General features: G+C 40.5%; 2 pseudogenes across 1 annotated transcript in view; both read right to left on the bottom strand.

Moving 5' to 3' along the window:
- The window catches only part of LOC146969756 (uncharacterized), a 53,565-nt pseudogene that overhangs the window by 12,029 nt on the left and 15,634 nt on the right, over nt 1-25,902 (bottom strand). The gene's annotated exons all lie outside the window — the stretch shown is intronic.
- Nucleotides 2,639-14,293, bottom strand: LOC146969757 (uncharacterized; annotated as a pseudogene).

The following is a 25,902-nucleotide window of genomic DNA, read 5'->3' on the forward strand; positions in this document are numbered from 1 at the left end:
TCCCTCCAAAGTGCTGGCAGGGACCCGTCGACACTGAGTTCACTACTGTTCACTGGACTTCAAAGAGTCTGAATACTTCTTCATTTCCTTGTGTTTCACTGTTGTAATTATGAGTTATTGAGTCTAGATGGTTTGATCCATTTAAAACCGAATGAACAACACAAAGAAAAGACAAACAATGAACACAACAACACATTATCGGCCAGTGTCATGCTCAGCCTGGGTGTTAGAGTAACAGGCAATAGGCCGTCACATAGTGCAGTTCTCCAGTTTGGCCACCAGAGGGCAGCAGCACAGAGCAGATGGAGCTGACACCAGTCAACTACTTCAGGTTTACAGTAAAAACAGGTTTGATGAAAATATAAGATATTTTATACGTTCATGTCTGGTTTCAAATCAAGTGTTTTTACTTACACTTTTTTTTGCATCTGGTTAACAATCAGTCATTAAAGCTTTTATTCATTTAATTTCTCAGTTTAATAACATAAAAAAGAAACACAAACTGAAGTAAGTTATCATCTGTTTACATCACTGAACAGATGTAATTGCTGGTGCGATGGAGAATCAAGCAGGTTATTGATACTTGATCAGTCGTTATCGGTCAGAGCTCTGATCCTGACGGCTGGTCTTCACTGATCAGATCTAATTAACAGGTCACCATCACCACAGACTAGTCTTCCTTTGATGTCAGATCAGCACTAATTAACTAACTAACTAACTAAATAAATAAATAAATAGCTAATTAACTCACTCACTCACTCACTTGCTAAATAACTCACTCATGCACTCACTAAATAACCAACAACAACACTTGATCCACACTGAAGTTTATTTATCATCATTTACCCATTATGTTTCTCTACAGGACAATAACAGGTAAGTCCATACACATCAGTATCAGGAGTCTGACATTTTCGTTTCATTTCGTTTGAAGTGCTGGCTGCACTAGTTACCTGCTAGGGGCTGGTGACAACAGTGGGTGAAGTGTGTAGTCAAATAACCTATTTTTTGATAAGATAACAGTCGCTGGGACATATAAATGACATTTTTTTGATGATTGGTATTCTGACTTTAATAATGACAGACAAATATATACATACCTTCTGGATTTTTAATTTCCGATTCAATTTCCACCTATAATTCATGTGTGTTCAAGTGTATAAATCTCAAAGGTATTGAGCAATTATTTGCTTTATTTGATTCAATTACTGTCTGAACATCCAGTCCAAATTTGGTGACTTTCGGATCATTATTTCCAGAGATACATGTGATAAGGCAAACACTGTCCCTTTTCGAGGAGCCTAAATTTTCACTATTTTCGGTTTTGGGGAGCATCTAAGCATTAACCAAAAAAACTAATTTTGCAGAAAAATATTTGTATACAACCACCCATTTCATAAACTAAACATATTAAAGATATGAAAAAACATGGTTGTGTTTTGTTCTACCTCAGGTAGGGGTATCTCAAAAACTAAAGCCTTTTTTGGAGGTTTGTTCCTCTACTAATCAGTCTACCAACTGTTCCACTACTCACAATGTATCCACAGATATTGATTGATTGGGAAATGTATAAATGACCATGTCTCTGAGTCTGTAGTCAGTATAGCTTTTTATTTTTTAATGCACACGTTAGATTAGATTACATTAGATTTAGTTGATTAATCCCAGACTGGGAGAGTTTACATTGTCACAACATCAGGTCATAACACACAGCACAAACAGTAGAATATATAATATATAAGGATGATGGAGGTGAACCAACACCTTCCTCCCTCTGCAGTGCAGCAGTCGTCCAACATCAGCTGGATGATGGAGATGCAGATGTTCAGTGATTGGACCGTTACTGTCACCACAGCTGCAGCTTTATATGTAACTGTTGTGTTCACTGTTATAGGAGAGAACGTCGCTGCAGCATTAGATGAAGAAGTCATGTTGCAGTTCACCTCCACCACTTTATTTCTTCAATCATATCAAGCAACAGGAAACAGTCCAGTTGGCCACTGACAATACAACATCTACTAAAGTCACAGCAGGAAAACAATCTGAATTTAATTGAATGAGATGATACAATAAGTTCCACAGATCAGCCTTTTGATTTAGTGCTTGTACACCTGATATCCAACAGGTGTAGCTGGGTCAAGCTGACAGAAAGGTGAAGAGCGCCCTCTGCTGGACCAGAGGATGAACTACTAGTCAGCAGTGACACTGAAACATCAGACGACCTCAGGTAACAACACTTGATCCACACTGAAGTTTATTTATCATCATTTACCCATTATGTTTCTCTACAGGACAATAACATGTAAGTCCATACACATCAGTATCAGGAGTCTGACATTATTCTCATTGTAGCCATTAAAATAAAATGAACAGTAGATTAAGAATGAAGCTGATAAAGAGTAAACATGTGATTAATGTAAATAGGTGTACATTTTTTAGGCATCAAAACACAAAATAATTAAAGCTGTGTGTATTTTCTTATTTGCCTTTCCCCTTATATAATTCTCACAAATGCTGCTTTCTTTCTAGCTATATTTATTATCTGAATGAATGATAAAATGATAAATGTATAGAGGATTATTTTTTCTTTATCTGCATCATTTGCCTTGCAACAAAGATAGTGGCAGGTAAAATTACATTATTGACAGTTGGTGAGGAAAATCCCAGTTCCAGAAACGTCCACCTGAAAAGGTTTTGTGACAGTAACTTCAAACTCAAACTTCTCATTTCAGCAGCTGATCTCTGCTTCGTGCTCTTTCAGTTGTTCACTTGTCTCTTTTATCCCATCACGTGTCAATGGAACATTATAAGATGACACACGATGAAATAGAACTTTCTATTTGATTCAAAGCAACAAGAAACTTCTTCATCCTTTTTGTTCCCACGTTCCAAAACATCTCATCAAAACCTCCATCTTCATCATCCTCCTCACTGCTGCTCTCTGCTGCAGATGACTTGTTGTGAGCAAACAAAGCTGAGTTGTTGAACTTGAAGTGAACAGGGAGTCCATCTTCTGTTTTAGGACATGGGACACCTGAAGCATTGATCGCCTCTAGAACTGGTGGACGTTGGCAGTCTGCAAATGTCACCAGAACTCTGATGTTTTCTGTCACATCGTTCGGAAAGGTTGAGAGAACTGAATCAAACATATGTTTCTGTGTTGGTGTGAGTTGTGTTAAAGCAGCTGGAACTACAAGACACACAGCATCAATCTCTCTGACACGATACCATAGTAATCCAGACATCTCTGTGTCGCTTGTACCTTCAAAGCCTGGTGTGTCAACAATGGTCAGAGAGTAGTCGATGTTAAAACCCTCCTGATGGTTGACTTTGTACACAGTGACTTTAGAGGTCTGACTTTCACCTTCAGTTAATGTGAATCTGACTTGGTCCTTCCACTCTACACCAACAATGTAGTTGATCATTGCATTGATCAGAGTGGACTTTCCTGCCCCACTCTCTCCAAGAAGAATCACAGTGCGATTTCTCCTTGAGCTTTCTGTGCCAAAGGTATAGATCTGGCATTTAACCAAGTCGAGTTCTTCTTCTGTCAGAGGCAGTTTGTAAACTGAGGGGGAACCAGATTTGATCCTTTTACTTGTACGTTTGAGGTCTTCTATGAGAGGATTGGATTTTGTGCAGACATGAACAGTGATGCTTTCCTTGCTTCTGCCAGCTGCTCCACAATCAGCTCTGACCCTGACTGCATATCCAGTCTCTGACTGAAGTCCTGAAATGATCGCCTCTTCATCCCTCAACACCAGTTGTTTCCATTGGAGATCTTCTTCTTGCCCCTCGCTGTGTGTTTGGGCGTACTCCACCATGTAGCTCAACACCTGCACATCTTGTCCAAGCTCAGCAGGTTTCTGCCATTTGACTGATATCTCACTGGAGTTTGGTTCAACTTGAGGTTTTCCTGGAGGGCTGCAAGGCAAAGTTTTAGTGGAACCACTGACTTCAAGGGCTGGTCCAACACCTACTGAGGTCACTGCTCTGCATCTGAACACATACTCTGTGTCAGGACTCAGATCACTCACTGTGACTTCTCCAGCCTTTTCTGCTGTCTGCTGCTTCCATCCATCCTCTCCACGGACACGGTACTCTACAGAGTAGGAGCTGATGAACTCTGCTCCAAACCTGGGTGGAGAAACCTTCAGAGTCACACTGTTGTGGTTTATGTCACTCACTGTCACAGTTTCAGGCTTTGAAGGAGGTTCAAAGTCTTCTGGGACAGGTTTGGGTTTTGTTGTGCAGACGTGAACAGTGATGCTTTCCTTGCTTCTGCCAGCTGCTCCACAATCAGCTCTGACCCTGACTGCATATCCAGTCTCTGACTGAAGTCCTGAAATGATCGCCTCCTCAGCCCTCGACACCAGTTGTTTCCATTGGAGATCTTCTTCTTTCCCCTCGCTGTGTGTTTGGGCGTACTCCACCATGTAGCTCAACACCTGCACATCTTGTCCAAGCTCAGCAGGTTTCTGCCAGATGACTGATATCTCACTGGAGTTTGATTCAACTTGGGGTTTTCCTGGAGGGCTGCAAGGCAAAGTTTTAGTGGAACCACTGACTTCAAGGACTGGTCCAACACCTACTGAGGTCACTGCTCTGCATCTGAACACATACTCTGTGTCAGGACTCAGATCACTCACTGTGACTTCTCCAGCCTCTGCTGCTGTCTGCTGCTTCCATCCATCCTCTCCACTGACACGGTACTCTATAGAGTGGGAGCTGATGAACTCTGCTCCAAACCTGGGTGGAGAAACCTTCAGAGTCACACTGTTGTGGTTTCTGTCACTCACTGTCACAGTTTCAGGCTTTGAAGGAGGTTCAAAGTTCTCAGTGACAGAGAAGCCGTCTTTATAAAGGTAGATGCTTGAACCTTTCTCTGTCTCATTTGTCAAACCGACTGTCAGGAACTTTATGTTCTCCTTCTCCTTGTTAGCCTCTGCAAAGCCAATGAAGAGCTTTGCTTCATGCCTCATTTCATCTGCTACTTCTTTTGAGGCAAACCACTGTTCCTTCTCCACATCATGAGTTTGTGGATGTTGAGCATCGTCTGCTTTGGGTTTTCCTCCCAAGTAGGTTGATAAATCTGAGAGGAACGGTTCATGACTTCCCAGTGAGGTGAAGACAAAACACACAACGTTCTCCACACTGAGGATTTCTTTGTGCAGATGACTTTGAGACTGGATGACCTTTGTGTTCTTCATCTTGTTGGTAAAAGACATTAACCTGTTGCCACTCCGACGGCCCGCCGGCGGGCCGTCGGGGGGGTTTTAATCAGGGAGGTGTCATCAGGATGTCACCAGTCACTTGAAATAGTCATGCCACATATCGTTGGAAAGCTAAAACTCTTGTGATTAAAGATATGCCGACCATTCCTAAATATAATCATCACAGCAACACTCGAATCAGACTATAAACATGCTAACAAAGTTCGTAAAAAGCCGATATAACTCACGATTTGTGTCAGGGCAGGCTCAGGATCACAGGGTTTCCCCACAAACTTGGTGTCGTTACATTCAGAAAAGTCCAGTAAATCCAATCCAGTAAAGTATTTAGTCCAAAACACACGGTTGTACCGGTAGATAACCTCATCCCGCTGCTGCATCTTATGAAATTACGCATTGTATATCCAGTAAATCCGTTTATTTCTCCTCATAAGTCCGGCGTTTACATGAAAACAATGTTTATTTCACTTTACAAAATGGCGCTGCCCTCTGACCTTTCGAAATTTCAGCTCACTCGACCAATCACAAGCTCCCTCTCTCCGGCTGCCGCCTGCAATAGCGAATGAGTGGCTGTGTCTCATGAGGAACATCCCCTCCGACAGCGCTGAATGGCTTCAGCCAATAGAAACAGATCCCGATGACAACTGTAGCATTGAATAGCCAATGAAATTACGAAACGAACGATGTGCTGCATTCACGGTCCCTGGGAAAAGGCAGCACCGCCATTTTCATGCGTAACTTTGCAAAAGCTGCACTTTGGCGCATGTATTGTTTGTCAATGGCAACTTTAGGAAAACGCCTAGATATACACTTAGAAAAACATGTGTAAAATACTCATTTTTAGCAGGATTGTTATCAAATTTGAACTGGGGCCAGGTAAGGCTTCATGCTGTAGTCCCATTGTGTTTTCCAGCTAAAATTCTCAGCTACACTCATCTTCAGGCATCTGATTGCAACAAAAAAATTCAGGCGAGAATAAAAACATTCTAATTCAGTGTGCTCCCACTTAGATTACTCAATGATAGTAGCACTTATAGTGATTATTTCAGTTTGGGGAAAAACTTCAGAGTGATACCTTTCAAAAGAGACCAAGCCCATCCATATTCTCCAAACAGTTCAAGAACAGCATTCAATTTACTTTGGGTACGCCTTGGATAGGCGAATATTACAGAATTTATAGGAGTGACAAGGTGTAGATTTCTCTCTCTTTCCAGTCCATCCACTCATTCAGGCTTTTGCTGTTGAAAGGAGAAGAGTGTCTCTTCTTCAGGATCTCTATGAGCACGGCCTCCTCTTCACCTCCTCCTCTGATTGAAGGAAGTGTCTTCGCCAAGTTTTGTTTAAATTCCAGCTTGAACTCTGAGCACATTTGTTTGAAACTTTTAAGTTTTTCACCAATCTGTGGGAACTGTTGCACAGTTGTTCTCTCTGCATCGTTGCACCTTATTTCCAGCTCATTGAAGTCCTCTAGGACGCTCTGAGCTTCCTGAACTAATCCTATACTGATCTGACGGACAAGTTTAGCAGCATCAGAGTCTAAAACTGTCAGTGGCAACAGCCAGACCTTCACTGGTACAGCATTTTCTCCATTAGGTCCCAGCAACTCTGAGAGACTTTTGTAGACTTGTACTGCATCCTGGAAAGAAACTGGATTTTCTTTAAGAGAAAAGTCTCCATAGAATTTGCAGGAGAATTTCTCAACAATTTCTCTTTCATTGTCGTCCATCTGCAGTGAACCTTCACCCTCTATAGAAATGGATGGAATCTTCTTGATCATCACATTCAAGTTTCCCTGAATGTCTTGATGATTTTCATTTTCTGACACCTCACGGTCAAAGACAAAAAAAGCTTTTGCCCCATAAAGAATCCCTGTGACTACATGTGTAGCTATTCCTTTATCAAAAACATATGGATGCTGCACATTTTCTCTTCCCAGATGATTCATTGACAGCTGCTGGAACGTTGTGGTAGCCTTGTATGTCAGAGTTACTCTGGCCTGGTTTTTTGATGTCTTATTATCATTCAGGTATTTGGCAGATCCACCAACCTCAACCAGTCCACCCAGGAAACTTGCTTTCAGAGAAGCTTCAACATTAAGAGATGAAGATTTGTCCTGAATTGATTCAGATGCCACTATTTCAAAGTCACTGCAAGGTTGTGGTACTTCTTTTGCATCTTTTTCCAGGACATCACGGTCCCACAATGTCATTCCTACAAGAAAAGAAAATGAGAAGTTATTTATTGTCTTTTATTGCAACATTAAGGTTTAGGCAGAGAAATGTTAAAATGAATGTCATGTTTGAGCGGTGGTAGTCTGGTGCAGACATTACAGTAAACCAGTACTTAATTCACAAGCTATTCTCTTAAACCAAAGAGGTGAACAATGAAACTTAAGCACATCTGAAATCCTGAATTAAATCCAAAATTTAAATTAAATCACCTGATGAATGTTTTTTTGTTTTATATTTAACATAATTTCTACAAAGCAACTAAACTGGCCAAAAAAAACTACAGCTTGGCTGACAGTTTAAAAAATGAGGACAACCCCATTTGGTTTATGCTGAATATGTCTCCTGTTCTGGTGTCCAAATAATTCAATTTTTAGACTCATCTATCCAAAGAACATTATTCCAGAAGTTCTGGTCTTTGTCTATGTTCTCTCTGGCAAACTTCAGTCTGGCTTTTATGTTTCTCTTACAGAGCAAAGGTTTCCTCCTTTCACACCTCCCGTTCAGGTTAAACTTGTGCAGTCTCTTTGATTGTAAAGACATGCACTTTCACACAGTAGCAGACATCTACTGTGTGATTACATTTTATGGTTTTTGGAGACTTCTTTTAGCTTCATCTGAAAGACCTCGTCCTTCCTTACTGTCCTACCAGAGCACTCCGCTCCCAGAATGCAGGTCTGTTAGTGACTCCCAGTATCTCTAAAAACGGACTGGGAGGTAGAGCCTTCAGTTACCGGACTCCTTTACTGTGGAACCAGTTCTCTCCATGGGCCAGAGAGGCAGACACTCTAACTACATTTAAATCTAGACTTATTGTAACTGTCTGTGACACAGATTTCATTGTTTAAATGTATGTTTCGCATGTTATAAAAGGTATAAAAATTGATTTAAAGCAGTACTTAAGAACTTTCAATTTTGGTGGAGTTTGGCAGCGCCAGTGGCCCAAAGCAGTAGTGTTTTGCCTGAAGGAAGACTCCATTTCCCATGAGCACCAGCGCGTAGCGCCATAAACATCCTGATCTTCCGGTGCATGGAAATTAACGGAAGACGTCCAAACTAAGTTTCTGTTACCAGCGGATAATTTCACAGTAAACACACATACACAATCTGACAGAAAGGTGCCGCATTGCCTGCTCCCTCCTCGTCGTGACTCACGAAAGTGAAAGTGAAACTTAAAGCAGAACTATGCAGGATTTCGGCTGTAATTATTGTGGCTCGGAGACACTGTGATGGTTGAGTGACCTATTATGAGGTGAATGGGGTCTAGGCCAATGCGCCCCCCCCACCGGCTGAAAACTGCACTTGCAAGATCAGTCCTCCGTCTCGGTGTCACAAATCTCGTCAATGGATAGAACTACAGTGTTTCCCATTAATTAGCGAGCCTGTGGCGGCCCGCCACAGCATGGTTATTTAAGGCAAGGCAAGGCATCTTTATTTATATAGCGCATTTCATACCAAGGCAACTCAATGTGCTTTACATAAAGACAAAACATAAAAAAAGAAGCATAAGACAGAATAAAAACAAACAAAACACTAAAAACAGAGTTAAAAGCAAGAGCAAATAAAAGTAAAAGAAAATAAAATAGATAAAGTTTTAAGTTCTCAGCTATAAGCACGTGAAAAGAGAAATGTTTTTAACCTGGATTTAAAAGTGCTCACAGTTGGGGCTGATCTCAGTTCTGCTGGTAGTTTGTTCCACTTGTGTGCAGCATAACAGCTAAATGCTGCTTCACCATGTCTGGTCTGAACTCTGAGCTCCACTATTTGACCTGAGTCAGTAGATCTCAGAGCTCTACTGGGTTTATACTCTGCTAACATGTCATTCATGTATTCTGGACCTAAACCATTCAGTGATTTGTAAACCAGTAGCAGAACTTTAAAATCTATTCTGTAGCTGACTGGGAGTCAATGTAAGGTCTTAAGAACTGGGGTGATGTGATCTGATCTCTTTGTTCTGGTTAAAACTCGAGCTGCAACGTTCTGAATGAGCTGCAGCTGTTTGATACTTTTTTTGGGGGGAGACCAGTCAGAAGACCGTTACAGTAGTCTAGTCTACTGGAGATAAAAGCATGAATCAGCTTCTCCTGATCAGTTTGGGACATAAAACCCTTAATTCTGGATATGTTCTTAAATTGATAAAAGGCTGATTTGGTGACTGATTTGATATGGCTGTTGAAGGTCAGATCTGAGTCTATCAGCACGCCAAGGTTTCGGACTTGGTCTTTAGTTTCTAAAGACAGCAGCCATGTTTCCATCCAAAGTGATTCGAATTACTGGGAAATTCGCATTAAAAGAAATTCGAATCGTGTGTGTTTCCATCTACGGACTTTGCCCCCCCCCCCGGACGGACTGACGGTCTGATTTGAACACATTAGCGTGATTTAATTAATTACATGTAGTGAAACCCTGATGTTGTCTTGTGAGTGAACTGCAAACATGGGAGCAGATGGGGTGAAAGTGCGCTACGTCACACTTAATTCGCATACAGCTGTTTCCATCCCATTCGAATCAACCAAAACCCGGCCATAGCGAGCGTATTTCAGTTTGTGCGAATCAGGGGATTTTAATTCGAATCACGGCGTTTCCATCATCATTTTCCGATGCGATACATCTCGATGCGCATCTAAACAGCTGATGGAAACGCACCTAGTGACTCAAGGTGTTTACTGACAGCAACCCTCTTCTCTTTATTTCCAAAAACAATGACCTCAGTTTTTTCTTGATTTAACTGAAGGAAATTTTGGCTCATCCAATTTTTGACTTGCTCTAAACAGTGACATAATGACTCTATTGGACTGCAGTCATCTGGAGACAGTGCAAGATATATCTGTGTGTCATCTGCATAACTATGATAGTTGACATTAGAGTTCTGTAGAATTTGACCCAAAGGCAGCATATACAGGTTAAACAGAAGGGGTCCAAGGACTGACCCCTGAGGAACTCCACATGTCATAGCCACTCGATCGGATTGATAACTACCAATGGTCACAAAATAACTCTGTTCCTCTAAGTAGGACCTGAACCATTTTAGGACTGTCCCGCTGAGTCCTGCCCAGGTTTCCAACCTGTCCAGCAGTATACTGTGATCCACAGTGTCAAACGCAGCACTGAGATCCAACAGGACCAGAACTGACACATTGCCTGTCAGTGTTCAACCTTTTTTTTTTTGTGTGTGTTCATCTTTTTTGTGTCATTGTTGTGTGAGCTACTGGACTAACTTGAATTTCCCTGCTAGGGATGATGAATTTATTCTCTATGTTATTCTATTCTATTATGTCATTTAACACTCTAATAAGAGCTGTTTCTGTACTGTGGTGAGGTCGTAAGCCTGTTTGAAATTTGTCAGAGTCCACTGGAGTTCAAGAAGTTGCTGAGTTGATTAAAAACCACTTTCTCAACGATCTTGGCTATAAAGGGAAGATTTGAGATGGGTCTGTAATGGTAGTAGCCTATCCAATGTTCCAAGAGTGGCTTGATGGCAGCTACTTTCAGGGGTTTAGGAAACGTGCCTGATTGAAGTGAGCAATTTATTATTTGCTGCAGATCTGTTTGGACAGAGCTTATAATAGTTTTAAAAAAGTCAGATGGTATTGTGTCAAGGCAACATGTCGATGTTTTAAGATGCTGAACTGTTTCTTCTAAGTTTTTTTGGTCAACTGTATTAAACTCTGACATTACAGTTGATTTATTCCTAGGTGATTTTAGGGATTGCATCATTGTATTATTTTGCTGATTTGTGTTGATATTTAGCCTTATAGATTTGATTTTTTCATTGAAAAAGTAAGCAAATTCATTGCATTTTTCTGTGGAAAAGAGTTCTGAAGCTATCTCTTTTGGGGGGGGTTGTAAGCTTATCAACCATAGCAAACAGAGCACGAGTGTTGTTGATGTTCTTATTAATCATTTCAGTAAAGTGTTGCTGTCTAGCCTTGAATAGCCTATGGTTAAAATTACAAAGACTTTGTTTGTAGAGGTCATGGTGGATTTGAAGTTTAGTTTTTCTCCATTTACGCTCAGCTTTCCTGCATTCTGTTTTCAGAGCCTTTACCATCAAAGTGTTCCTTCATGGTGTTCTCTGTCTGTTCAAGGTCATCTTAGTTTTAATAGGTGCAATGGTATCAATGGCATTTGAGATTTTGCAGTTGAAATTATCCAGGAGTTCATCAACTGTCTCTGCACTCACAGATGACAGATCACACACATGACTATAGCCTCCATAAACTTAACACTGGTATTCTCATTTATGAACCTTTTCCTAACAGATACAGAGGGTAACTGCATGTTCGGAGTTATCTGTAAGTCAAAGAACACACAGAAATGATCAGAAAGAGCCAAGTCCTTGATATCAACAGAAGTAATGTCAACACCTCTACAGATAACCAGATCCAGAGTGTGGCCTCGGGTGTGTGTGGGCCCTTTCACATGTTGGGAGAGACCAAAAGTGTCAAGAAGAGAGCAAAGTTCTTTGGCATTTGTGTCCATGTTATTGTCTATGTGAATGTTAAAATCCCCTGTTATGATAAAAAAAAGTTGTAGTCAGTGCAGATAACTGACAGCAGTTCGGCAAACTCATCAAATAATTTTCCTGGGCATCTTGGTGGTCTGTAAATAATTAGGAAGAGAACTTTTGGATCCCCCTTTACTAAAAAACAGAGATATTCAAAAGAGCTAAAATCACCAAATATAGTTTCCTTGCACTGAAATACAGATTTAAAAATGGCAGCAACTCCCCCGCCTTTCTTACCACTTCGACACTTATTCATAAAACTGAAATTTGTTGGTGCAGCCTCATTGAGAATGGTAGCACAGCTACATTCAGTTAGCCATGTTTCACTAAGAAGTAAGAAGTCTAGATCATAGGTCATAATGATGTCATTTACTAACAAGGATTTGTTGGCTAGTGATCTGATATTAAGTAGAGCTAACCTTGTGGAGAAAACAGGAGACACTGGTGAGTTTCGAGGTTGACAAGCTATACTCACTAGATTGGTAGATTTAATTGAACCCTTTTTATTTCTCACCAGTTTGATCACTTTTCTGTTACCCATCACCACAGGGATTGAGAAAGCTGCCTGGACTCCATAGGGCCCTGACTTTTCCTGGGAAAGAACATTCTTGATATCAGTATTGCAGCCTGGACCCGGCACATATCATTCAGACTCAATGATATGGTGATTCAGAGGAGGTGGGGGGGCTCAGTGACTTTTGGTCGAGGGTTGTTTCTGACACGGTGGAATGGGAGGGGGTGGGGGGTTAATGGGGGGAAATATGAGACCCTGGCGTGGTGTTCCAGTAGTGATGAAGCTCTTCATCCTGTCAGGGAAATCCAGAAATGGGGAGTCAAGACTAGATGAAGAGAGTTGGGGGCTGGATGGGGTCCGGGGGGTTGAATGTTGGGAGTCTCCTGTTGGGGCCGGGGGAGACTCACCCTTTGGGGCTTTTGGGGCTAAGGGAGACTCCTCGTGTTGTGTTGATGGTGCTCCTCAATCCCGGTCACGGCAGTGCCGGGTTGTGCTGCTGATAAGTCACACTCTCAGGGTAAAACAGTTTAAAAAACAGTCGTAGCCTCCAGTAACTATCATAAATTAGGCTCCCAGTGATATGTAAGTATCCAGGAAAAAATACAAATAAATTTCAAAAGGAAAAGATTGCAATGGAAAAAAAAGAGAGAGTGAAGCAGAGAGCAAAGGAGTAAAGCGTCTGCACTCAAGCAAAGCAGGAAGTAAGAAGCTCCACCATCTCTGATCTCTGCCTGCACATAGATACACAGACACGGGCGCACGCTAAATGCGCTATATCGCGCTATTGCTCAGCCCCCCCCCCCGCCATGGTCTCATGAAATCCTGTGGGAAACACTGAACGCAGATGACATCATGCATGTCATGAACATAGATTGGTTTGAGTTCGGAAAGTCGGAGGAAACAATGGAAACATGAAATGTTTGTATTGATGAAGTGGGGGAGCTCCAGAGAGGGAAGAAAAAGAGAAACCAACGAAGGAGCGAGCTATTTCCGGCCGACTTGCATAGTTCTGCTTTAAGTGAGAGCCGGGTTCCTACCATGCTCCTCAAAGCTGCTTAGTGCCAGTGAAAGTGATACAGACCCCCTGTGGGTCAGAAGTAGAAGCGGGACCACAGACATGGAAGCAAGATGTCTCGGTCAGAGCTATTTATACTGTGTTTGAGAGGCGCAAACGGTAATTGTGCTTTTGTTTGAACTGTATTTCATTTTGTGGTTGTTTACAATGTGCTTTGAGCATACAGTTGACACTTCATGTGTTTATTTATTTACGTTGTGTTAGCATTAGCTACAATGGACTCATATGGACTCTTTGCTTCTACTTATAGTTTTCACGGTGTTCTACGATTTTGCCAATGTCGGAGAAATAAAGCTGAAAATCTAGACATCGGTAAGAATCGTGGCCTTTTGTTGGACCAGTGTAGCTTCACTTATGACAGAGCTTTTAGTTAGGGCTGGTTCAGGTAGCTCCGCTGCTAAAGGCTTAACCAGGTGAAACCCACTGAGACCCAAATCTCTTTTACAGTGGTGACCTGGCCAAGAAAGCACCAGCATGTAAAAAAAAACAAAAAAACATTAAGAACATTTAACATGACCACATGTTAAGACTATGTAAATGTTTTACCAGTCATAAAAGTCTCTTACAATAACAAGTGCAAGACCATTGGTTAGTGTTTGGTTGTGATATATCCAGTATCTGTACATGTTAATTCTTACCAGGTACCAGTGAGTCTTTGCGGCAGTCGTAGAACATCCCCAGGCTGAAAGGCCGCCCAAGAGCTGCCACCTCCATCGTCTCTCCAGATTCGTGCTCCATTGTTCTGTTTTTAGTAGAGAGTTTAACAAAGTTAGATAACTGATATGCTGACAGAATGAGGCTCAAGTTGTAGCTGATAGATAATCGGCTGAATCCAGAGCTACAGAGAAGAATTACAGTGTGATTTCTCCTTGTTAGTTATACCTCAGCATTCAGAAATGTTGATTTCATCTTCTGTCAAAGACAGTTTGTAAACTGATGGGGGTTCAGAATTTATCCTTTTGAATGAGTTTGCATGCTCTCACTGTAAGTTCTCTCTGGGTTTTCCGGAATCTGTCTATTATCTGACTGCAGCTGCTCTAACAACAGGTGCGCATTCTGAATTTATCTGTTTAGTCCGTTACTGTATTCTTTCAAAATATGAGTACTGTAAGTGGAAAATCCTTAATATTGCATCTAATTAATTATTTAATTAATTGGCCAATCGCCAGTCATCAATCTGAGCTCATTTTGATTAATTTTGCCGACTGTTTCATACATTAAATACAAACACTATTGTTCTATTTTTAAATCAACATGCAAACAGTTATTTTCCGCGGGGTCCGCCCGCTATTCAGACATCCCGCTATTCCGACATGTCTCTATTTAGACATCCCGCTATTACGACATCCCTCTATCTAGACATGCTGCTATTCCGACACTTTTTGGTATCGCTGGTCCGACACGTCATCTTTTTTTCCCTTTTTTTTTCTTTTTTACAGCTGCGATACCCAGGCGCGTCTCTCTCTTTTTTTTCTTTTCAGCATGCCTATCACCGGTTTGATGAGGGAGTGATGTTCTTAATCTCAACAACTCAACTATCAAGTCGCAAACAAAACTGACACACATAATAAACAAACAGAACTATGCTGCAGTTTGTTTGTCAAGTTAACCTGTGACCTTCAGCACCACGGACAGCGCGGCGGATGAGCCGCGGAGAAGTGCATCTGTGAGCGTCTGGGCTCTGGGCTTAGGGCCTGGGGCCTCATTTATCAAAACTGTAAGTAAGCAGTGTAAAACTGCTGCTACTAAATGTTTTGCTTAGGCCTACGGCGAAAAGACACCCAACATATTTACACCTTTTTCAGATCTATCAAACTGTGCGTGCACAACTCCGCAATTTCTCTTTGATAAATCAAACTGGATCCAAGAATGGTGCGCACCATATTCCGCCCCCGGAATGCCTACACAACCATATATGGTCAGCACGTGCATATTAATTAGCCATGTGTGCTCTGTGGAGCGGCAACAAAGTGACAACAAAGTGACAACGAAGACAACGGGCGGGGGGGGGGGACGAGATACATGGCATTGGGCAATAAATCAGTCAGAAAAATGATCTTGCATTTTAATAAGCTACAATAAAAACAAAAACCTCCCAAATCTTAACAAAAGGGAGAAGAATAATCTTATGTAATCTGCCCCTTTATCCCAGAAAATCATTATTATTTATCATTATTTTTGAACGCCTTTCCACTAAACAGTTACAGCTCTACTGGACTCGGTTTAGGTCATTTTCCATTACAGCTGAGTCCTTCACAGTTCCTCCTCAGGGCCGCGTTGTCTCACTCTTTATTCTCTCGTCAACTCCAAACACACGTGCACCTCGTTAACTCAGGTGACAGAATAATAACAGTCTCAGTAGCTGCAGATCAGTGTGCGCTGCTACCGGTGTGTTTTTAAACTTGGTTTGTTTTTTCTTCTCTCTTAAGCCGTTTTCCCACTAAAATTAGCGGGTCGACGCGGGTTTTTTAAACGCGGGTCGACCCGCTAACAATCGGCATTTGGCCCCTTTCCCATTGACCAAAATGAGCCGAGTCTGACCCCCCGCTGAGGGATCAGACAGAGCATAAACCAGTCGCCCCGCTCTCATCCGCGGTGCAAGAGACACACACAGTCATGCCACAGCCGCCCGCCGCGGAGTGTCCGTCCGCCGAGGCAGACTCTCTGGCTGGCTGACCTGGAGCACCAGGACCGCGGAGGACAGAGAGTCTGCTGCGGCCGGATGACGGACGTCCGCGGCACAACACGTCAGTTAAACAGACTGTCGCTTCTTTTCTTTTCTTTTTTTCTATCGTTTTTGGTCAGTGTTCTCTGATCTTTTGATCCCAGTCTCGGATGAGAGCAGAGCGGAGCAGAGCTTTGTTTCCTACGTGATATGAGACGCGACCGGCGCGATGACGTAGCGTCACGTAACGTTCAGTGTCATCACGTAAATTAGCGGGTTGACGCGGGTCTGGCGTTCCCACTGCAAGCCGTTTGGAGCCGAGCCGATTAAAGACGATTTTAACCCGCGTCGCTTGCCGAGTCGTTTGACCCGCGTCGACGCGGGTCGACAAGGCTCGGTGCGCCTTTCCCACTGCCACCAAAAGCCGATGTTAGCGGGTTTAAACGGGTTTTTTGGCCAGTGGGAAAGGGGTATTATAGGCCTATGTATTTGTGTATGAGAAACAGTGTCTCAGATGAAAAATCAGAAGGACACGTCTGACTATAACGTAATCAATCAATGTCGGAAAAGCGGAATGTTTGAAAAATAGTAAAGTGCCACTACTCCGACAATGAAAAAAAAAAATGTCGGAATAGTGAGACGCTTGAAAAATAATGCTAATGCCGCTATTCCGACAATTAGAAGTCAATGTCGAAATAGTGGCATGTCGGAATAGCAGCATGTAACCATTTTCCGCAGAGTACTGCTCACAGTGTATCCATTGTTCATTGATTAGGAAATTGATATCAACCTGTACAGTCCGTATAGGTTTTTATTTTTGATGTACACTTTTTGTACATCAAAAATTTTGATGTACACCATTTTAGAAATTTCATTAGCATTAGATGAAGAAGCCATGTTGCAGTTCACCTCCACCACTTTATTTCTTCAATCATATCAAGCAACAGGAAACAGTCCAGTTGGCCACTGACAATACAACATCTACTAAAGTCACAGCAGGAAAACAATCTGAATTTGATTGAATGAGATCATACAATAAGTTCCACAGATCAACCTTTTGATTTAGTGCTTGTACACCTGATATCCAACAGGTGTAGCTGGGTCAAACTGACAGAAAGGCGAAGAGCGCCTTCTGCTGGACAAGAGGATACCTCATCAGAACGACTTGTAATGACATCAAAGTTATCTGGGTGAGTAAATGATCGTATTTTATGCTAGAAATAAGGTCCAGATTGTAAAAAACGCTAATTATCCTTTAAGTGTTTTTCTACTGTGTTTGGTTCCAACGCTAGACATTTTCGAATATTATTGGTGGCCGTCTTCGATTTGAACCTCTCCCGAGCCTCAGAGGTCAAATCTGACTTCCCTCCAGCTCTGAAAATAAACCTTATGGTGCAAACTAACTAACAATGGTAGAAGTTTAATGTTTATTTCAAAAAGTTTCATGGTTAGCCACTGTACTATTGTGTCAACAAACATTTAAATTGTAAGGTACAGGAGAATACTGGATCTTAGTAAATCAACCTGAAATTGGCATCAACACAGAAGCCATGCAGGTCTGGTGGGGGTATAAAAGATAGCAAATCAAATGTCCCTCTGATGCAGCAGCTCGCCGGGATTGTCACAGTTTTCTTGAGAGTCAGTGGGCTTTGATTGCTGAAATAATAATAATAATATAGACTAACTGAGTAATGATCTAATAACAATTCACTACAACAATGGTGAAAAACTCTGGATAAACAAAGGAAATGGCAGAATGATGATTATAATTGTAATATGTGATAATATACAAACTATCAATCATCAAAAGAATCAATATATAGATAAAAAGCTTTACCCGGTAAAATAAAGTTAAAAAAAAGAAAAGAAAAGATAACATCTAACAAATAAAACAATATGTTGTATAACATAACAGCATCTTAGAGTGTCAGTCTAAATTGTATTTGTAATGTTGTGAAACAAAACGCCTCAGATTGTTAACAGACCAGTGGAACCAGGGGGAGAGACATCAACTAATGATAGATGTGTCAGAATTCATACTGCATGTATGAACATGAACAAAACACCTCAGATTGTTACCAGCCCAGTGGAACCAGGGGGAGAGACATCAACTAATGATAGATGTGTCAGAATTCATACTGCATGTATGTACATGAACAGTCTGATCACTGTCATGATACACACATACATCCATATATGGTAAATGGTAGATGGTCTGTTGGCGGAAACTGCCTTGCAAGGCGCGAACCACGACCCATCAGGAGCAAGGTGGGTAAGGTGTCTTGCCCAAGGACACTACGACCCACTCTACCACCTGAGCCACGATTGCCCTCATACATGTTTGCATTATAACACAATATCATACAAACATAAAAGTAATGATTGCAGAATATGATACAAGTCTTTTTAGGTTTCTTCAGAGAGTTTCCCACTGATTTTGTTCAGTCACAAAACAAAACAAAGGAACTGATCACAGCTGACTGAGCAACGTTAAAAAACAAAATAATGATCAACAGGCTGTAGCTCACAGCCAATCATCCGAATCTATGGCAACATGATACTGTCCCAAACCCCCAAATTATGGGAATACAACCACTGGTCATGACTGTCCAACAATAGAAGAAGAAATAAGAAAAGTGAAACCGTAAAAAACAGGCAGGTTAGCTGATTAAAACAGGATCATTTTGGTGCCTAAGGTCATGTTACCTTGATATCTTGAAGAATACCCTCCTCAAAGCAGCATCAGCAGAGCGGTGTGTGGTGTGTGAGAAATGAACTCTACCTGACTGAAGAAAATCAGTTTCTCAAGTTTCTCAGAAAAGGCGTCACCTGTGAAAGTATGTAGGTGGGACAACCACACAGACCAGAGTCTGTGGTCATGCCAGCTTCTCTGTCAGGCTGAACGTGCAGAAGAGTGGTGCCATGCTCATCATCTTAAAGAGAAACAACACCAACACAATGAGATGGAAAGGTGCAGCTCGACCACAGGAAATAACACTTATTTATTATCATTTAATCAATCACAGACATGTTACCTACACGATAATAACATGTAAGTCCATACACACCACTTTCAGGAGTCTGACATTAATCTCACTTTAGCCATTTCAATTTTTTTCATGAAAATGAAATTTATCATTCATTCAAACTAAAGTTAATAAACCAGAGTAAAAACATGAACTGTGTAAAAAGGATATAATGAGTGCAATTTTAGCAGAAAACACAAAAATTGTAATTATGATCATCTCTAATCAATAATGATAAAGTATAAGAACTACTCCATATTAAGATCAGTAAATGATGAGTTACATAAAATGAAAACACACTTCAAATTAAATCAAGATCATCAGTTAGCCAAACTAGTGGCTTGAAACCCCCCAGTTCAATTTGCTGTTGTTGTCGTTGTTGATCTATTTACCAATAGTAGAGATTCCAATCAAAGTTACCAAATAAAATTACCCGGGTACCCGAGTAGGTAATCTGCTATCCGATTATGAATTTATTATCCGGTTAACCTAGGATTAAAAAAACAGCACGTTATAGCGCGGTCTAGTGTCGGATCAAACTACATTATCATGTCATGGTTCGGCTTTTTGTAGTGTTAAACAGTTTCGGATCAAGCAACGTGATTTTCTGCTGTGTAAAAGCGTTTTTGGATCGAGCCTCGGACTTTCAAACCTTTTACAATAATCTGTGGTGGTTCCCTCGGCGTAAACCGCCGGGAGGGAGACGACAGGTGTCATCATGTCTGTTAGAAAATATGCTTTCAGTTTACAAACATTCTGAAACCTTCCCAGTTATTTCCTGAGACGATGCGAGGCAGAGAGGAGCAAAGGCACCAAAATGTACTGTGGACTAATAAATAAGCACCGCTAATGATTTTTTAAAAAAAAGAAAAAAAGTTTTCTCCTCCGAGGCAGCTGCGGCATAAATGCGCTGCGCTCAGCGCTCAGCACTCAGAGCGCATGCAGCGCATTTATTCCCCGGCATAAACTCCAGTCTCTACTCTTATTATCCAATACTTGCTTCAATACAAGAGAGACATTACAGACGAGCTGTGTGGAGGTATTTGTATGTTTTTTGGCGTGTCTTTTTGGTCGAAGAAAAGTGAGCCCCGTTCGCAACCATCATATGGCAGTGCTGCGCAGAGCCCCCCTGTAACTCCGAGATAATCGGATGACTCTGAAACTTCTCCCAGCCCTTAGTCGACATGAGGGTGAGTAGATAATGAGTGAAATTTGAATTTTGGGTGAACTATACCTTTAAACATACCCACTGTTAGCTTCTCCCATACCCTGGGGAAATGGCTGCTCCTAACATTCCCAAGGCAACCAGCCTTTATAGTTAAGTGCAGTGCAGACAGGGAACCAGCCACATGTTCAGACAGCCATGCAGGTACCTGGTCAGTCAGGAATTGTTACCCTGTTATGATTGGATGTTATTACATGTGTGGTATATTTTGATGTCGATGCTGATGAAAAGATGCCCACTCTGACACGTCTTCTTTGTAGATGGTAAAAAAGGAGTTTATTACAAAAAAGATGTAGTGTCAAAAAGCCGAATCTTCGAGAAGCCTCTATAGCCAATTACGAGACCTCTCTCTCTTAGCCAAAAGTCCTGACCTTATATACTGTAGTATGTTCTAAAACTCCACCTCTCTAAACATAAGGAATGAGTATTTAATCAATAAGAGTCAGCTGCCACACTGAGTGGTACAGTAGCTGACGTCACCAGTTACTTTGGACCTCCTTTTCAGACAAGGGTATTTTATGTACCTTGAACTGTCTGTTTATCTATAACTATCATGCACTCAAGACTCAATCATTCTGACAGTAGGTGTCCAGCCTGTGTTATAACGTCCAGTCTCACAATTAACCCTCAGGGTACATTACTTAACATATTAGGAGGTAGAAAATACACCACATATTCCCCCCTTCGAGGCTAAAAAGTCTCGACAAAACAAAAAGCAACATTAAAAGATAACAAAAAGACTATTGATGGAGTGTAGGAGCGAAAACCTGTCCAGGCAGTTATCTTAAACCAAGACAGGAAATTCTCCCACGGCCCCAACTGCTCATGGCGACCACTTTACAGCACTCCAAATACATTAACACGATAATACACAAAACTTTTACATACAATACTTCAAGCAGATACAGATGGATACCTCAGAAAAATAAAACCAAAACAGTATCCAATTTCAGGCTGGTCAACCCATTGGACCCTCCATTGGATCTTTCCCTGCCTAACTTTAATCTCCCTCGACGTCAAAAAGAAAAGAAAACATCTGAGGTTCCAACATATCCACAAATCATCAAAAACATATCATGGACAGTGACAAATTTGACAACTTGAATACATGAATACATGAAATCACACTGTCCCACTGTCAGGACACTGCAGCTCCTTCGCAGCGTCAACTCCTACTGTAAACATCTTATCAGTGTCCATGTTCAGGGTCTTTCAGTCCTTTCTCATTATCCTTAATCAGGTATCTGAATCCCTTCAGCACCTCAGGATCCCTGTAGAACCGCCCTTACAGTAGTCGTCTTCCAATATCATTCTAAGAGAACAGATGGAAAACACACACCAGTATCTTTTGTGCCAAACAAATACAAATTAAAAACATCAAAAACACATAGACACATTACATTTAAATACGTTTTGCAATTTTATCCTTGCAATTTTGTCCACAAACTCTCATCCATTGTCTAACAATATTCAATCTGGAAGTCCTCACCTGCATATGACTTATCTAGACAAAAACTTGCAAAAAGTTTAACAAAAATTTGGCTAACTTGGCAAATGACTGAGTATTCAAATTCAAATCTATATCCATACACCTTCATAACCTCCCCCCTTGCAACATGGGCTAACCCATTTGCCAATCTACGTATAGTCTACTGTATCTATCTACTGTAGCTTGATCAGAAAATACTAAATGTAACTTATACATTCCTAAGGAGATGTTAATTCTTACTCTACTATAGAATTACGATAACTAAAAACCTCTTGATTTTCCTCTGAAATTCCCTCTGAAATTTCCTCCTCTTCTGTTACATGCATAAGCCAAATGACCAACCAATCCACAGTCATAACATACCTCAGGGACTTTTTGAAAATTTGGATTAAAATTTCCTCTTGCTCTGCATAAATTTCCTCGACCTCTTCCTCTCCATGCCTGCTGCTGACCAAAGGTCGGCTGTGAATTATATGTAACAGGAACCATTACTAAAGGCTGTGGTGCCTGACACTGAAACTGATTTGGTTGTAGCTGTGACTGTTGCATAGGCTGATTTATCTTAGGCTGATTCTGCATAACTACCGCCTGCTTCTCCTCCTTCTTATAAGGTTGGGGCTTCTGAATTGGAATCACGTGTGAAAAGGGTGCCTCTATTTCTGTCATTAGCTTTTCTGTCTTACTCATTCTCACTTCTTCTTCAACTTTTTCTTGCTGCTCCTTATTAGCCATTGCTCATTTATGACTCTCTTTTTCAAACAGCTGGAGCAGCTGAAGCTCCGTCTGTCTCTTCCGTTTACGCTTCTCTCCCTTTTTCCCTTTCTTCTCACCTGCCTTATATATGGATATAAGCACCTGCATTGTTTTGATTACATCTGGGTTAAAAGTCCCTACCACTGGCCATGGTTGGTCAATATTAGACCAACGCTTATGCCATTTCTTTGATATTTCAGCTATACCTTGAATTAAGGGGTTATTCTTTTGTACTACCTCAACAGGAGTAATTACTTTTAGATTGTCCATTTTTGACATTTTAATATTCTTCTCTAATTTAATTTGACTTTAATAACCTTATTCTGTTTTGTTGTGATTTTTATTATATCTAATTAATTACTACTAATTGTATTTTAATTGTCACAGTTAATGAAAGACAGATGGATAAATTTGCCAACTTCAAAAATCAAAAGAGAGTTCTATAGATAAAAATTCAGAAAGCCAAGTCCACACACCAAATTCGTCAACTACAGAATCAATGTCCTAACTCAACACTAACCAATAGACCAAACACTAATATCCCATTAATTAAATGATCAGTCCGTTGCCAAGTCTTCTTTCTAAATAACTACAACATAAAATTTTGGGTTTTATGTATGCAAGCAAGTAAATGCACTATGCAAATCCAAACTACCAATCAAAGTAGATGTGCAACCAAATGTATACACATTCATTTAAATGCAGGTATTCTATTACAAAGAGTTTGTGGATAAAATCACACTGGCCTTAATCACTGGATCCAGATGCATGCGCTGTCGTCTGCAAGCCTCAATCCATGTGATGTTAACCAGCTGTCCTCTGTCCACCTCTAGACACACTTCTTGAGTTCTGGTCTCCTCCTTGAACTCTCACACCATGTAGGGAAGACAAACAAATAGTTAAGTGTTTTATAAAATCACTAAATTGCACAAAACACATTCCTACTGCAAGTCTTTCTTTCAAAAATTCTGTATTATAACTTTAGAACGCTATAATTTTATAAAAACATACTCACTTAAAGTGTTTTCCCAAAATTAATCAGGCTTTATCAAAAATTCTCCACCACATAAAAAAGTCCTTCTTCCGGTGCTCATAAATTTCTTTACAGATTTATTTTCCAAAAGTCCTCTGAAAAGAGGCTCATAACATCTTTACCAAAAGTCCCCTTAGAAGATTCATTTAACCAAACGTCCTTTGAAGGTTTATAAGCACATCCTCCTCAGGCTCATTTAGATAAAATATCTTATCTTATAAATTCCTATTCATGTATATATTATCATTATTTACATTTTTTCATACACACACACACACAAGGATCCCAACACAAAACATTCAAACTTTGTGATCACACTTTCTTTTTAACAGCGCAAAGATAGTTTCACTATCTCCTCGAGGTCATTCCTTACTTTAACTTTATTCTCTTCTACTTTACAAGTAGTCATTACCGGTATCTCTTAAATTCTCTTTCTTTCTTTCTTTCTTTCTTTCTTATTTAGGCCTAAAAAAAACTTTGACTAGGTCAATCAAATGTCTACTTTACAAAGGACTTTTAGAGACTTTCACTCTTCACCTACTCACATTATAGTTAGACTATATATGGTTAAACCATTTAGACATTCCTCATGTAGTTATACTACGTCCCCTTATCAGTATTTCTTTGTTACCCTTAATACCCCAAATTCCCATTTATTTCACTTTCCTCTATTTTATCATTTCTTTAATATCCCTTTGACTCTTTAGATACCCCAAGAAATGTATTGTATCATTTCTTTAATACCCCTTTGACGCTTTAGATACCCCACAAAATGTCCCTTTATTCAAATTTACCCCTTTTAGCAGACATCCCAATCAACCCTCTTTAACCAAATATATTTACCCTCTTTTCAATTGTACCCTCTTTAATCCCTTTATTTTATTTCTATTTAACTTCTCTTCTAATGCATATTCCTATTTTCCTTTAAAACCAATTTTCACATAGCGACCAAAAACACATGACTTACTAAGTAGATCACAGATGCCGTCACCAATTTATGCTGCGTTTTAGTTCAACTCATGTGTTACTAATTCAAATTAATTTTACTCTTATTTCTTCTCTTCCTATTTCTTCGTTATCTTATTTACTTTTGTCTTTTATCTGTAGGCCTATTTTACTTCAAATTTCCTATTTCTTTACTCTTCATCTACTCACACATTCCTCTTTTATTCCTTACTGTATGTAATTTCACTACATCCCCCCTTTTTGAATAGGACCATTCAAAACACGTCTGTTTTCAACAGGAAGGAGTACTAACTTAAAAAATACCTCAAATAAATTTAGAAATTTAGGAGAAGGCCAAATCACCAGCAAAACAGATCAAACCCACAAAGGTCCTTTAACGGTGCAACCCAACAGCCAAAAGACAGCAGCTCCAAAAAGCAAACCAGCGCAAGGATTAGTAAAAAACTCACCCTTAACTTGTGTGTAATCGAAGCAAGAAGCTGAAGCTGGAAAAAGGTCACAACACGTCCGAAGTTCGTGACGCCAATTTGTGGTATATTTTGATGTCGATGCTGATGAAAAGATGCCCACTCTGACACGTCTTCTTTGTAGATGGTAAAAAAGGAGTTTATTACAAAAAAGATGTAGTGTCAAAAAGCCGAATCTTCGAGAAGCCTCTATAGCCAATTACGAGACCTCTCTCTCTTAGCCAAAAGTCCTGACCTTATATACTGTAGTATGTTCTAAAACTCCACCTCTCTAAACATAAGGAATGAGTATTTAATCAATAAGAGTCAGCTGCCACACTGAGTGGTACAGTAGCTGACGTCACCAGTTACTTTGGACCTCCTTTTCAGACAAGGGTATTTTATGTACCTTGAACTGTCTGTTTATCTATAACTATCATGCACTCAAGACTCAATCATTCTGACAGTAGGTGTCCAGCCTGTGTTATAACGTCCAGTCTCACAATTAACCCTCAGGGTACATTACTTAACATATTAGGAGGTAGAAAATACACCACACATGTGTGACCGCTAGGCGGCAGTACTGGTTAGTAGTCAGCTTACCGTACCATATAACAGAGTAGAGCAAGACTGCATCTAGTCTAGTCTGCATCTAGTCGAGATCTAGTCTCCTGCTGCAGAGACTAGATCATGAAATAGGGATTAAAGGAACTGCCCTAAAATGGTTTAAGTCATACTTATCTG

This window comes from Trachurus japonicus, chromosome 17, assembly GCF_045865225.1.
Source record: "Trachurus japonicus isolate A0001 chromosome 17, Traja_1.0".
NCBI lineage: Eukaryota > Metazoa > Chordata > Actinopteri > Carangiformes > Carangidae > Trachurus > Trachurus japonicus.